Consider the following 9,431-nt stretch of genomic DNA (forward strand, 5'->3'; position numbering starts at 1 on the left):
CAAAAAATAAAAAAGCGGGCAAAAAATAAATGGGGTGCAACACGAGGACTTCCCAGGGGGTCACCCATCCTAGTACTACTCTCGCCCAAGCCCGCTTAACTGCGGAGTTCTGATGGGATCCGGTGCATTAGTGCTGGTATGATCGCACCCATGATATGCCCTTCGAAACTCCCTTTTATGACAAAGCAGCAGACCTCGACGGCCCGAGACATTCGCGCCGCCGGGGCCGTTCTGGCGTAGGATTCAACGCGCTGCTCCCGCTATGCGGCATGGCACCGCCAGTCTCCGGACTCAGTTTATTTTCGGGGGAAAAAAATTATCCGAAGAGGAAAAGCCAAAAGCCGAAAAATTAAAAATAAATATTATCAAAAAATAAAATAGCGGGCAAAAAATAAAAGGGGTGCAACACGAGGACTTCCCAGGGGGTCACCCATCCTAGTACTACTCTCGCCCAAGCACGCTTAACTACGGAGTTCTGATGGGATCCGGTGCCTTAGTGCTGGTATGATCGCACCCATGACATGCCCATCGAAACTCCCTTTTATGACAAAGCAGCAGACCTCGACGGCCCGAGACATTCGCGCCGCCGGGGCCGTTCTGGCGTAGGATTCAACGCGCTGGTCACGCTATGCGGCATGATACCGCCAGTCTCCGGACTCAGTTTATTTTCGGGGGAAAAAAATTATCCGAAGAAGAAAAGCCAAAAGCCGAAAAATTAAAAATAAATATTATCAAAAAATAAAAAAGCGGGCAAAAAATAAAAGGGGTGCAACACGAGGACTTCCCAGGGGGTCACCCATCCTAGTAGTACTCTCGCCCAAGCACGCTTAACTGCGGAGTTCTGATGGGATCCGGTGCATTAGTGCTGGTATGATCGGACCCATGACATGCCCTTCGAAACTCCCTTTTATGACAAAGCAGCAGACCTCGACGGCCCGAGACATTCGCGCCGCCGGGGCCGTTCTGGCATAGGATTCAACGCGCGGGTCCCACTATGCGGCATGGCACCGCCAGTCTCCGGACTCAGTTTATTTTCGGGGAAAAAAATTATCCGAAGAGGAAAAGCCAAAAGCCGAAGAATTAAAAATAAATATTATCAAAAAATAAAAAAGCGGGCAAAAAATAAAAGAGGTGCAACACGAGGACTTCCCAGGGGTCACCCATCCTAGTACTACTCTCGCCCAAGCATGCTTAACTGCGGAGTTCTGATGGGATCCGGTGCATTAGTGCGGGTATGATCGCAACCATGACATGCCCTTCGAAACTCCCCTTTATGACAAAGCAGCAGACCTCGACGGCCCGAGACATTCGCGCCGCCGGGGCCGTTCTGGCGTAGGATTCAACGCGCTGGTCCCGCTATGCGGCATGGCACCGCCAGTCTCCGGACTCAGTTTATTTTCGGGGAAAAAAAATTATCCGAAGAGGAAAAGCCAAAAGCCGAAAAATTAAAAATAAATATTATGAAAAAATAAAAAAGCGGGCAAAAAATAAATGGGGTGCAACACGAGGACTTCCCAGGGGGTCACCCATCCTAGTACTACTCTCGCCCAAGCCCGCTTAACTGCGGAGTTCTGATGGGATCCGGTGCATTAGTGCTGGTATGATCGCACCCATGATATGCCCTTCGAAACTCCCTTTTATGACAAAGCAGCAGACCTCGACGGCCCGAGACATTCGCGCCGCCGGGGCCGTTCTGGCGTAGGATTCAACGCGCTGCTCCCGCTATGCGGCATGGCACCGCCAGTCTCCGGACTCAGTTTATTTTCGGGGGAAAAAAATTATCCGAAGAGGAAAAGCCAAAAGCCGAAAAATTAAAAATAAATATTATGAAAAAATAAAAAAGCGGGCAAAAAATAAATGGGGTGCAACACGAGGACTTCCCAGGGGGTCACCCATCCTAGTACTACTCTCGCCCAAGCACGCTTAACTGCGGAGTTCTGATGGGATCCGGTGCATTAGTGCTGGTATGATCGCACGCATGACATGCCCTTCGAAACTACCTTTTATGACAAAGCAGCAGACCTCGACGGCCCGAGACATTCGCGCCGCCGGGGCCGTTCTGGCGTAGGATTCAACGCGCTGGTCCCGCTATGCGGCATGGCACCGCCAGTCTCCGGACTCAGTTTATTTTCGGGGAAAAAAAATTATCCGAAGAGGAAAAGCCAAAAGCCGAAAAATTAAAAATAAATATTATGAAAAAATAAAAAAGCGGGCAAAAAATAAATGGGGTGCAACACGAGGACTTCCCAGGGGGTCACCCATCCTAGTACTACTCTCGCCCAAGCCCGCTTAACTGCGGAGTTCTGATGGGATCCGGTGCATTAGTGCTGGTATGATCGCACCCATGATATGCCCCTCGAAACTCCCTTTTATGACAAAGCAGCAGACCTCGACGGCCCGAGACATTCGCGCCGCCGGGGCCGTTCTGGCGTAGGATTCAACGCGCTGCTCCCGCTATGCGGCATGGCACCGCCAGTCTCCGGACTCAGTTTATTTTCGGGGGAAAAAAATTATCCGAAGAGGAAAAGCCAAAAGCCGAAAAATTAAAAATAAATATTATCAAAAAATAAAAAAGCGGGCAAAAAATAAAAGGGGTGCAACACGAGGACTTCCCAGGGGGTCACCCATCCTAGTACTACTCTCGCCCAAGCACGCTTAACTACGGAGTTCTGATGGGATCCGGTGCCTTAGTGCTGGTATGATCGCACCCATGACATGCCCATCGAAACTCCCTTTTATGACAAAGCAGCAGACCTCGACGGCCCGAGACATTCGCGCCGCCGGGGCCGTTCTGGCGTAGGATTCAACGCGCTGGTCACGCTATGCGGCATGATACCGCCAGTCTCCGGACTCAGTTTATTTTCGGGGGAAAAAAATTATCCGAAGAAGAAAAGCCAAAAGCCGAAAAATTAAAAATAAATATTATCAAAAAATAAAAAAGCGGGCAAAAAATAAAAGGGGTGCAACACGAGGACTTCCCAGGGGGTCACCCATCCTAGTAGTACTCTCGCCCAAGCACGCTTAACTGCGGAGTTCTGATGGGATCCGGTGCATTAGTGCTGGTATGATCGGACCCATGACATGCCCTTCGAAACTCCCTTTTATGACAAAGCAGCAGACCTCGACGGCCCGAGACATTCGCGCCGCCGGGGCCGTTCTGGCATAGGATTCAACGCGCGGGTCCCACTATGCGGCATGGCACCGCCAGTCTCCGGACTCAGTTTATTTTCGGGGAAAAAAATTATCCGAAGAGGAAAAGCCAAAAGCCGAAGAATTAAAAATAAATATTATCAAAAAATAAAAAAGCGGGCAAAAAATAAGAGAGGTGCAACACGAGGAATTCCCAGGGGTCACCCATCCTAGTACTACTCTCGCCCAAGCATGCTTAACTGCGGAGTTCTGATGGGATCCGGTGCATTAGTGCTGGTATGATCGCAACCATGACATGCCCTTCGAAACTCCCCTTTATGACAAAGCAGCAGACCTCGACGGCCCGAGACATTCGCGCCGCCGAGGCCGTTCTGGCGTAGGATTCAACGCGCTGGTCCCGCTATGCGGCATGGCACCGCCAGTCTCCGGACTCAGTTTATTTTCGGGGAAAAAAAATTATCCGAAGAGGAAAAGCCAAAAGCCGAAAAATTAAAAATAAATATTATGAAAAAATAAAAAAGCGGGCAAAAAATAAATGGGGTGCAACACGAGGACTTCCCAGGGGGTCACCCATCCTAGTACTACTCTCGCCCAAGCCCGCTTAACTGCGGAGTTCTGATGGGATCCGGTGCATTAGTGCTGGTATGATCGCACCCATGATATGCCCTTCGAAACTCCCTTTTATGACAAAGCAGCAGACCTCGACGGCCCGAGACATTCGCGCCGCCGGGGCCGTTCTGGCGTAGGATTCAACGCGCTGCTCCCGCTATGCGGCATGGCACCGCCAGTCTCCGGACTCAGTTTATTTTCGGGGAAAAAAAATTATCCGAAGAGGAAAAGCCAAAAGCCGAAAAATTAAAAATAAATATTATCAAAAAATAAAATAGCGGGCAAAAAATAAAAGGGGTGCAACACGAGGACTTCCCAGGGGGTCACCCATCCTAGTACTACTCTCGCCCAAGCACGCTTAACTACGGAGTTCTGATGGGATCCGGTGCCTTAGTGCTGGTATGATCGGACCCATGACATGCCCATCGAAACTCCCTTTTATGACAAAGCAGCAGACCTCGACGGCCCGAGACATTCGCGCCGCCGGGGCCGTTCTGGCGTAGGATTCAATGCGCTGGTCACGCTATGCGGCATGGCACCGCCAGTCTCCGGACTCAGTTTATTTTCGGGGGAAAAAAATTATCCGAAGAAGAAAAGCCACAAGCCGAAAAATTAAAAATAAATATTATCAAAAAATAAAAAAGCGGGCAAAAAATAAAAGGGGTGCAACACGAGGACTTCCCAGGGGGTCACCCATCCTAGTAGTACTCTCGCCCAAGCACGCTTAACTGCGGAGTTCTGATGGGATCCGGTGCATTAGTGCTGGTATGATCGCACCCATGACATGCCCTTCGAAACTCCCTTTTATGACAAAGCAGCAGACCTCGACGGCCCGAGACATTCGCGCCGCCGGGGCCGTTCTGGCATATGATTCAACGCGCGGGTCCCACTATGCGGCATGGCACCGCCAGTCTCCGGACTCAGTTTATTTTCGGGGGAAAAAAATTATCCGAAGAAGAAAAGCCACAAGCCGAAAAATTAAAAATAAATATTATCAAAAAATAAAAAAGCGGGCAAAAAATAAAAGGGGTGCAACACGAGGACTTCCCAGGGGGTCACCCATCCTAGTAGTACTCTCGCACAAGCACGCTTAACTGCGGAGTTCTGATGGGATCCGGTGCATTAGTGCTGGTATGATCGCACCCATGACATGCCCTTCGAAACTCCCTTTTATGACAAAGCAGCAGACCTCGACGACCCGAGACATTCGCGCCGCCGGGGCCGTTCTGGCGTAGGATTCAACGCGCTGGTCCCGCTATGCGGCATGGCACCGCCAGTCTCCGGACTCAGTTTATTTTTGGGGGAAAAAAATTATCCGAAGAAGAAAACTCAAAAGCCGAAAAATTAAAAATAAATATTATCAAAAAATAAAAAAGGGGGCAAAAAATAAAAGAGGTGCAACACGAGGACTTCCCAGGGGGTCACCCATCCTAGTACTACTCTCGCCCAAGCACGCTTAACTGCGGAGTTCTGATGGGATCCGGTGCATTAGTGCTGGTATGATCGCACGCATGACATGCCCTTCGAAACTACCTTTTATGACAAAGCAGCAGACCTCGGCGGCCTGAGACATTCGCGCCGCCGGGGCCGTTCTGGCGTAGGATTCAACGCGCTGGTCCCGCTATGCGGCATGGCACCGCCAGTCTCCGGACTCAGTTTATTTTCGGGGAAAAAAAATTATCCGAAGAGGAAAAGCCAAAAGCCGAAAAATTAAAAATAAATATTATGAAAAAATAAAAAAGCGGGCAAAAAATAAATGGGGTGCAACACGAGGACTTCCCAGGGGGTCACCCATCCTAGTACTACTCTCGCCCAAGCCCGCTTAACTGCGGAGTTCTGATGGGATCCGGTGCATTAGTGCTGGTATGATCGCACCCATGATATGCCCTTCGAAACTCCCTTTTATGACAAAGCAGCAGACCTCGACGGCCCGAGACATTCGCGCCGCCGGGGCCGTTCTGGCGTATGATTCAACGCGCTGGTCCCGCTATGCGGCATGGCACCGCCAGTCTCCGGACTCAGTTTATTTTCGGGGGAAAAAAATTATCCGAAGAGGAAAAGCCAAAAGCCGAAAAATTAAAAATAAATATTATCAAAAAATAAAAAAGCGGGCAAAAAATAAAAGGGGTGCAACAAGAGGACTTCCCAGGGGGTCACCCATCCTAGTACTACTCTCGCCCAAGCACGCTTAACTACGGAGTTCTGATGGGATCCGGTGCCTTAGTGCTGGTATGATCGCACCCATGACATGCCCATCGAAACTCCCTTTTATGACAAAGCAGCAGACCTCGACGGCCCGAGACATTCGCGCCGCCGGGGCCGTTCTGGCGTAGGATTCAACGCGCTGGTCACGCTATGCGGCATGGCACCGCCAGTCTCCGGACTCAGTTTATTTTCGGGGGAAAAAAATTATCCGAAGAAGAAAAGCCAAAAGCCGAAAAATTAAAAATAAATATTATCAAAAAATAAAAAAGCGGGCAAAAAATAAAAGGGGTGCAACACGAGGACTTCCCAGGGGGTCACCCATCCTAGTAGTACTCTCGCCCAAGCACGCTTAACTGCGGAGTTCTGATGGGATCCGGTGCATTAGTGCTGGTATGATCGCACCCATGACATGCCCTTCGAAACTCCCTTTTATGACAAAGCAGCAGACCTCGACGGCCCGAGACATTCGCGCCGCCGGGGCCGTTCTGGCATAGGATTCAACGCGCGGGTCCCACTATGCGGCATGGCACCGCCAGTCTCCGGACTCAGTTTATTTTCGGGGAAAAAAATTATCCGAAGAGGAAAAGCCAAAAGCCGAAGAATTAAAAATAAATATTATCAAAAAATAAAAAAGCGGGCAAAAAATAAAAGAGGTGCAACACGAGGACTTCCCAGGGGGTCACCCATCCTAGTACTACTCTCGCCCAAGCCCGCTTAACTGCGGAGTTCTGATGGGATCCGGTGCATTAGTGCTGGTATGATCGCACCCATGATATGCCCTTCGAAACTCCCTTTTATGACAAAGCAGCAGACCTCGACGGCCCGAGACATTCGCGCCGCCGGGGCCGTTCTGGCGTAGGATTCAACGCGCTGCTCCCGCTATGCGGCATGGCACCGCCAGTCTCCGGACTCAGTTTATTTTCGGGGAAAAAAAATTATCCGAAGAGGAAAAGCCAAAAGCCGAAAAATTAAAAATAAATATTATCAAAAAATAAAAAAGCGGGCAAAAAATAAAAGGGGTGCAACACGAGGACTTCCCAGGGGGCCACCCATCCTAGTACTACTCTCGCCCAAGCACGCTTAACTGCGGAGTTCTGATGGGATCCGGTGCATTAGTGCTGGTATGATCGCACCTATGACTTGCCCATCGAAACTCCCTTTTATGACAAAGCAGCAGACCTCGACGGCCCGAGACATTCGCGCCGCCGGGGCCGTTCTGGCGTAGGATTCAACGCGCTGGTCCCGCTATGCGGCATGGCACCGCCAGTCTCCGGACTCAGTTTATTTTCGGGGGAAAAAAATTATCCGAAGAAGAAAACTCAAAAGCCGAAAAATTAAAAATAAATATTATCAAAAAATAAAAAAGGGGGCAAAAAATAAAAGGGGTGCAACACGAGGACTTCCCAGGGGGTCACCCATCCTAGTACTACTCTCGCCCAAGCACGCTTAACTGCGGAGTTCTGATGGGATCCGGTGCATTAGTGCTGGTATGATAGCACGCATGACATGCCCTTCGAAACTACCTTTTATGACAAAGCAGCAGACCTCGACGGCCCGAGACATTCGCGCCGCCGGGGCCGTTCTGGCGTAGGATTCAACGCGCTGGTCCCGCTATGCGGCATGGCACCGCCAGTCTCCGGACTCAGTTTATTTTCGGGGAAAAAAAATTATCCGAAGAGGAAAAGCCAAAAGCCGAAAAATTAAAAATAAATATTATGAAAAAATAAAAAAGCGGGCAAAAAATAAATGGGGTGCAACACGAGGACTTCCCAGGGGGTCACCCATCCTAGTACTACTCTCGCCCAAGCCCGCTTAACTGCGGAGTTCTGATGGGATCCGGTGCATTAGTGCTGGTATGATCGCACCCATGATATGCCCTTCGAAACTCCCTTTTATGACAAAGCAGCAGACCTCGACGGCCCGAGACATTCGCGCCGCCGGGGCCGTTCTGGCGTAGGATTCAACGCGCTGGTCCCGCTATGCGGCATGGCACCGCCAGTCTCCGGACTCAGTTTATTTTCGGGGAAAAAAAATTATCCGAAGAGGAAAAGCCAAAAGCCGAAAAATTAAAAATAAATATTATGAAAAAATAAAAAAGCGGGCAAAAAATAAATGGGGTGCAACACGAGGACTTCCCAGGGGGTCACCCATCCTAGTACTACTCTCGCCCAAGCCCGCTTAACTGCGGAGTTCTGATGGGATCCGGTGCATTAGTGCTGGTATGATCGCACCCATGATATGCCCTTCGAAACTCCCGATTATGACAAAGCAGCAGACCTCGACGGCCCGAGACATTCGCGCCGCCGGGGCCGTTCTGGCGTAGGATTCAACGCGCTGCTCCCGCTATGCGGCATGGCACCGCCAGTCTCCGGACTCAGTTTATTTTCGGGGAAAAAAAATTATCCGAAGAGGAAAAGCCAAAAGCCGAAAAATTAAAAATAAATATTATCAAAAAATAAAAAAGCGGGCAAAAAATAAAAGGGGTGCAACACGAGGACTTCCCAGGGGGCCACCCATCCTAGTACTACTCTCGCCCAAGCACGCTTAACTGCGGAGTTCTGATGGGATCCGGTGCATTAGTGCTGGTATGATCGCACCTATGACTTGCCCATCGAAACTCCCTTTTATGACAAAGCAGCAGACCTCGACGGCCCGAGACATTCGCGCCGCCGGGGCCGTTCTGGCGTAGGATTCAACGCGCTGGTCCCGCTATGCGGCATGGCACCGCCAGTCTCCGGACTCAGTTTATTTTCGGGGAAAAAAAATTATCCGAAGAGGAAAAGCCAAAAGCCGAAAAATTAAAAATAAATATTATGAAAAAATAAAAAAGCGGGCAAAAAATAAAAGGGGTGCAATACGAGGACTTCCCGGGGGTCACCCATCCTAGTACTAATCTCGCCCAAGCATGCTTAACTGCGGAGTTCTGATGGGATCCGGTGCATTAGTGCTGGAATGATCGCACCCATGACATGCCCATCGAAACTCCCTTTTATGACAAAGCAGCAGACCTCGACGGCCCGAGACATTCGCGCCGCCGGGGCCGTTCTGGCGTAGGATTCAACGCGCTGGTCCCGCTATGCGGCATGGCACCGCCAGTCTCCGGACTCAGTTTATTTTCGGGGGAAAAAAATTATCCGAAGAGGAAAAGCCAAAAGCCGAAAAATTAAAAATAAATATTATCAAAAAATAAAAAAGCGGGCAAAAAATAAAAGGGGTGCAACACGAGGACTTCCCAGGGGGCCACCCATCCTAGTACTACTCTCGCCCAAGCACGCTTAACTGCGGAGTTCTGATGGGATCCGGTGCATTAGTGCTGGTATGATCGCACCCATGACTTGCCCATCGAAACTCCCTTTTATGACAAAGCAGCAGACCTCGACGGCCCGAGACATTCGCGCCGCCGGGGCCGTTCTGGCGTTGTATTCAACGCGCTGGTCCCGCTATGCGGCATGGCACCGCCAGTCTCC

General features: G+C 50.2%; 24 non-coding genes and 2 pseudogenes across 24 annotated transcripts; all 26 read right to left on the bottom strand.

Annotated features, from left to right (window-relative positions):
* Positions 1-31: 31 nt before the first annotated feature.
* On the bottom strand, positions 32-150 carry LOC149767382 (5S ribosomal RNA). Its single transcript, XR_016402933.1, has one exon. It is a non-coding gene; the product is annotated as a 5S ribosomal RNA (ribosomal RNA).
* Positions 151-397: 247 nt separating this feature from the next.
* LOC149767383 (5S ribosomal RNA) lies at positions 398-516 on the bottom strand. The gene has a single exon (XR_016400769.1). It is a non-coding gene; the product is annotated as a 5S ribosomal RNA (ribosomal RNA).
* Positions 517-763: 247 nt separating this feature from the next.
* LOC149767384 (5S ribosomal RNA) lies at positions 764-882 on the bottom strand. The gene has a single exon (XR_016408170.1). It is a non-coding gene; the product is annotated as a 5S ribosomal RNA (ribosomal RNA).
* Positions 883-1,128: 246 nt separating this feature from the next.
* LOC149767385 (5S ribosomal RNA) lies at positions 1,129-1,246 on the bottom strand (annotated as a pseudogene).
* A 247-nt stretch (positions 1,247-1,493) lies between these two features.
* LOC149767386 (5S ribosomal RNA) lies at positions 1,494-1,612 on the bottom strand. The gene has a single exon (XR_016402934.1). It is a non-coding gene; the product is annotated as a 5S ribosomal RNA (ribosomal RNA).
* A 247-nt stretch (positions 1,613-1,859) lies between these two features.
* Positions 1,860-1,978, bottom strand: LOC149767387 (5S ribosomal RNA). Its single transcript, XR_016402677.1, has one exon. It is a non-coding gene; the product is annotated as a 5S ribosomal RNA (ribosomal RNA).
* A 247-nt stretch (positions 1,979-2,225) lies between these two features.
* Positions 2,226-2,344, bottom strand: LOC149767388 (5S ribosomal RNA). The gene has a single exon (XR_016402935.1). It is a non-coding gene; the product is annotated as a 5S ribosomal RNA (ribosomal RNA).
* Positions 2,345-2,591: 247 nt separating this feature from the next.
* Positions 2,592-2,710, bottom strand: LOC149767389 (5S ribosomal RNA). The gene has a single exon (XR_016400770.1). It is a non-coding gene; the product is annotated as a 5S ribosomal RNA (ribosomal RNA).
* Positions 2,711-2,957: 247 nt separating this feature from the next.
* On the bottom strand, positions 2,958-3,076 carry LOC149767390 (5S ribosomal RNA). Its single transcript, XR_016408171.1, has one exon. It is a non-coding gene; the product is annotated as a 5S ribosomal RNA (ribosomal RNA).
* A 246-nt stretch (positions 3,077-3,322) lies between these two features.
* Positions 3,323-3,440, bottom strand: LOC149767391 (5S ribosomal RNA; annotated as a pseudogene).
* Positions 3,441-3,687: 247 nt separating this feature from the next.
* Positions 3,688-3,806, bottom strand: LOC149767392 (5S ribosomal RNA). Its single transcript, XR_016402937.1, has one exon. It is a non-coding gene; the product is annotated as a 5S ribosomal RNA (ribosomal RNA).
* A 247-nt stretch (positions 3,807-4,053) lies between these two features.
* On the bottom strand, positions 4,054-4,172 carry LOC149767393 (5S ribosomal RNA). The gene has a single exon (XR_016406228.1). It is a non-coding gene; the product is annotated as a 5S ribosomal RNA (ribosomal RNA).
* Positions 4,173-4,419: 247 nt separating this feature from the next.
* Positions 4,420-4,538, bottom strand: LOC149767394 (5S ribosomal RNA). The gene has a single exon (XR_016404152.1). It is a non-coding gene; the product is annotated as a 5S ribosomal RNA (ribosomal RNA).
* A 247-nt stretch (positions 4,539-4,785) lies between these two features.
* LOC149767395 (5S ribosomal RNA) lies at positions 4,786-4,904 on the bottom strand. The gene has a single exon (XR_016407883.1). It is a non-coding gene; the product is annotated as a 5S ribosomal RNA (ribosomal RNA).
* Positions 4,905-5,151: 247 nt separating this feature from the next.
* LOC149767396 (5S ribosomal RNA) lies at positions 5,152-5,270 on the bottom strand. Its single transcript, XR_016404540.1, has one exon. It is a non-coding gene; the product is annotated as a 5S ribosomal RNA (ribosomal RNA).
* A 247-nt stretch (positions 5,271-5,517) lies between these two features.
* Positions 5,518-5,636, bottom strand: LOC149767397 (5S ribosomal RNA). The gene has a single exon (XR_016402938.1). It is a non-coding gene; the product is annotated as a 5S ribosomal RNA (ribosomal RNA).
* A 247-nt stretch (positions 5,637-5,883) lies between these two features.
* Positions 5,884-6,002, bottom strand: LOC149767398 (5S ribosomal RNA). The gene has a single exon (XR_016405211.1). It is a non-coding gene; the product is annotated as a 5S ribosomal RNA (ribosomal RNA).
* A 247-nt stretch (positions 6,003-6,249) lies between these two features.
* On the bottom strand, positions 6,250-6,368 carry LOC149767399 (5S ribosomal RNA). Its single transcript, XR_016404153.1, has one exon. It is a non-coding gene; the product is annotated as a 5S ribosomal RNA (ribosomal RNA).
* Positions 6,369-6,614: 246 nt separating this feature from the next.
* Positions 6,615-6,733, bottom strand: LOC149767400 (5S ribosomal RNA). The gene has a single exon (XR_016404652.1). It is a non-coding gene; the product is annotated as a 5S ribosomal RNA (ribosomal RNA).
* Positions 6,734-6,980: 247 nt separating this feature from the next.
* Positions 6,981-7,099, bottom strand: LOC149767401 (5S ribosomal RNA). The gene has a single exon (XR_016404464.1). It is a non-coding gene; the product is annotated as a 5S ribosomal RNA (ribosomal RNA).
* A 247-nt stretch (positions 7,100-7,346) lies between these two features.
* Positions 7,347-7,465, bottom strand: LOC149767402 (5S ribosomal RNA). Its single transcript, XR_016406014.1, has one exon. It is a non-coding gene; the product is annotated as a 5S ribosomal RNA (ribosomal RNA).
* A 247-nt stretch (positions 7,466-7,712) lies between these two features.
* On the bottom strand, positions 7,713-7,831 carry LOC149767403 (5S ribosomal RNA). Its single transcript, XR_016402939.1, has one exon. It is a non-coding gene; the product is annotated as a 5S ribosomal RNA (ribosomal RNA).
* A 247-nt stretch (positions 7,832-8,078) lies between these two features.
* LOC149767404 (5S ribosomal RNA) lies at positions 8,079-8,197 on the bottom strand. The gene has a single exon (XR_016402940.1). It is a non-coding gene; the product is annotated as a 5S ribosomal RNA (ribosomal RNA).
* Positions 8,198-8,444: 247 nt separating this feature from the next.
* Positions 8,445-8,563, bottom strand: LOC149767405 (5S ribosomal RNA). Its single transcript, XR_016404465.1, has one exon. It is a non-coding gene; the product is annotated as a 5S ribosomal RNA (ribosomal RNA).
* Positions 8,564-8,810: 247 nt separating this feature from the next.
* LOC149767406 (5S ribosomal RNA) lies at positions 8,811-8,928 on the bottom strand. Its single transcript, XR_016408708.1, has one exon. It is a non-coding gene; the product is annotated as a 5S ribosomal RNA (ribosomal RNA).
* A 247-nt stretch (positions 8,929-9,175) lies between these two features.
* Positions 9,176-9,294, bottom strand: LOC149767407 (5S ribosomal RNA). Its single transcript, XR_016401244.1, has one exon. It is a non-coding gene; the product is annotated as a 5S ribosomal RNA (ribosomal RNA).
* Between the last annotated feature and the right edge of the window lie 137 nt (positions 9,295-9,431).

Source organism: Phoenix dactylifera, chromosome 4 (genome assembly GCF_051530095.1).
Source record: "Phoenix dactylifera cultivar Ajwa chromosome 4, Ajwa_hap1_PhDact_Kaust_v1.1, whole genome shotgun sequence".
NCBI lineage: Eukaryota > Viridiplantae > Streptophyta > Magnoliopsida > Arecales > Arecaceae > Phoenix > Phoenix dactylifera.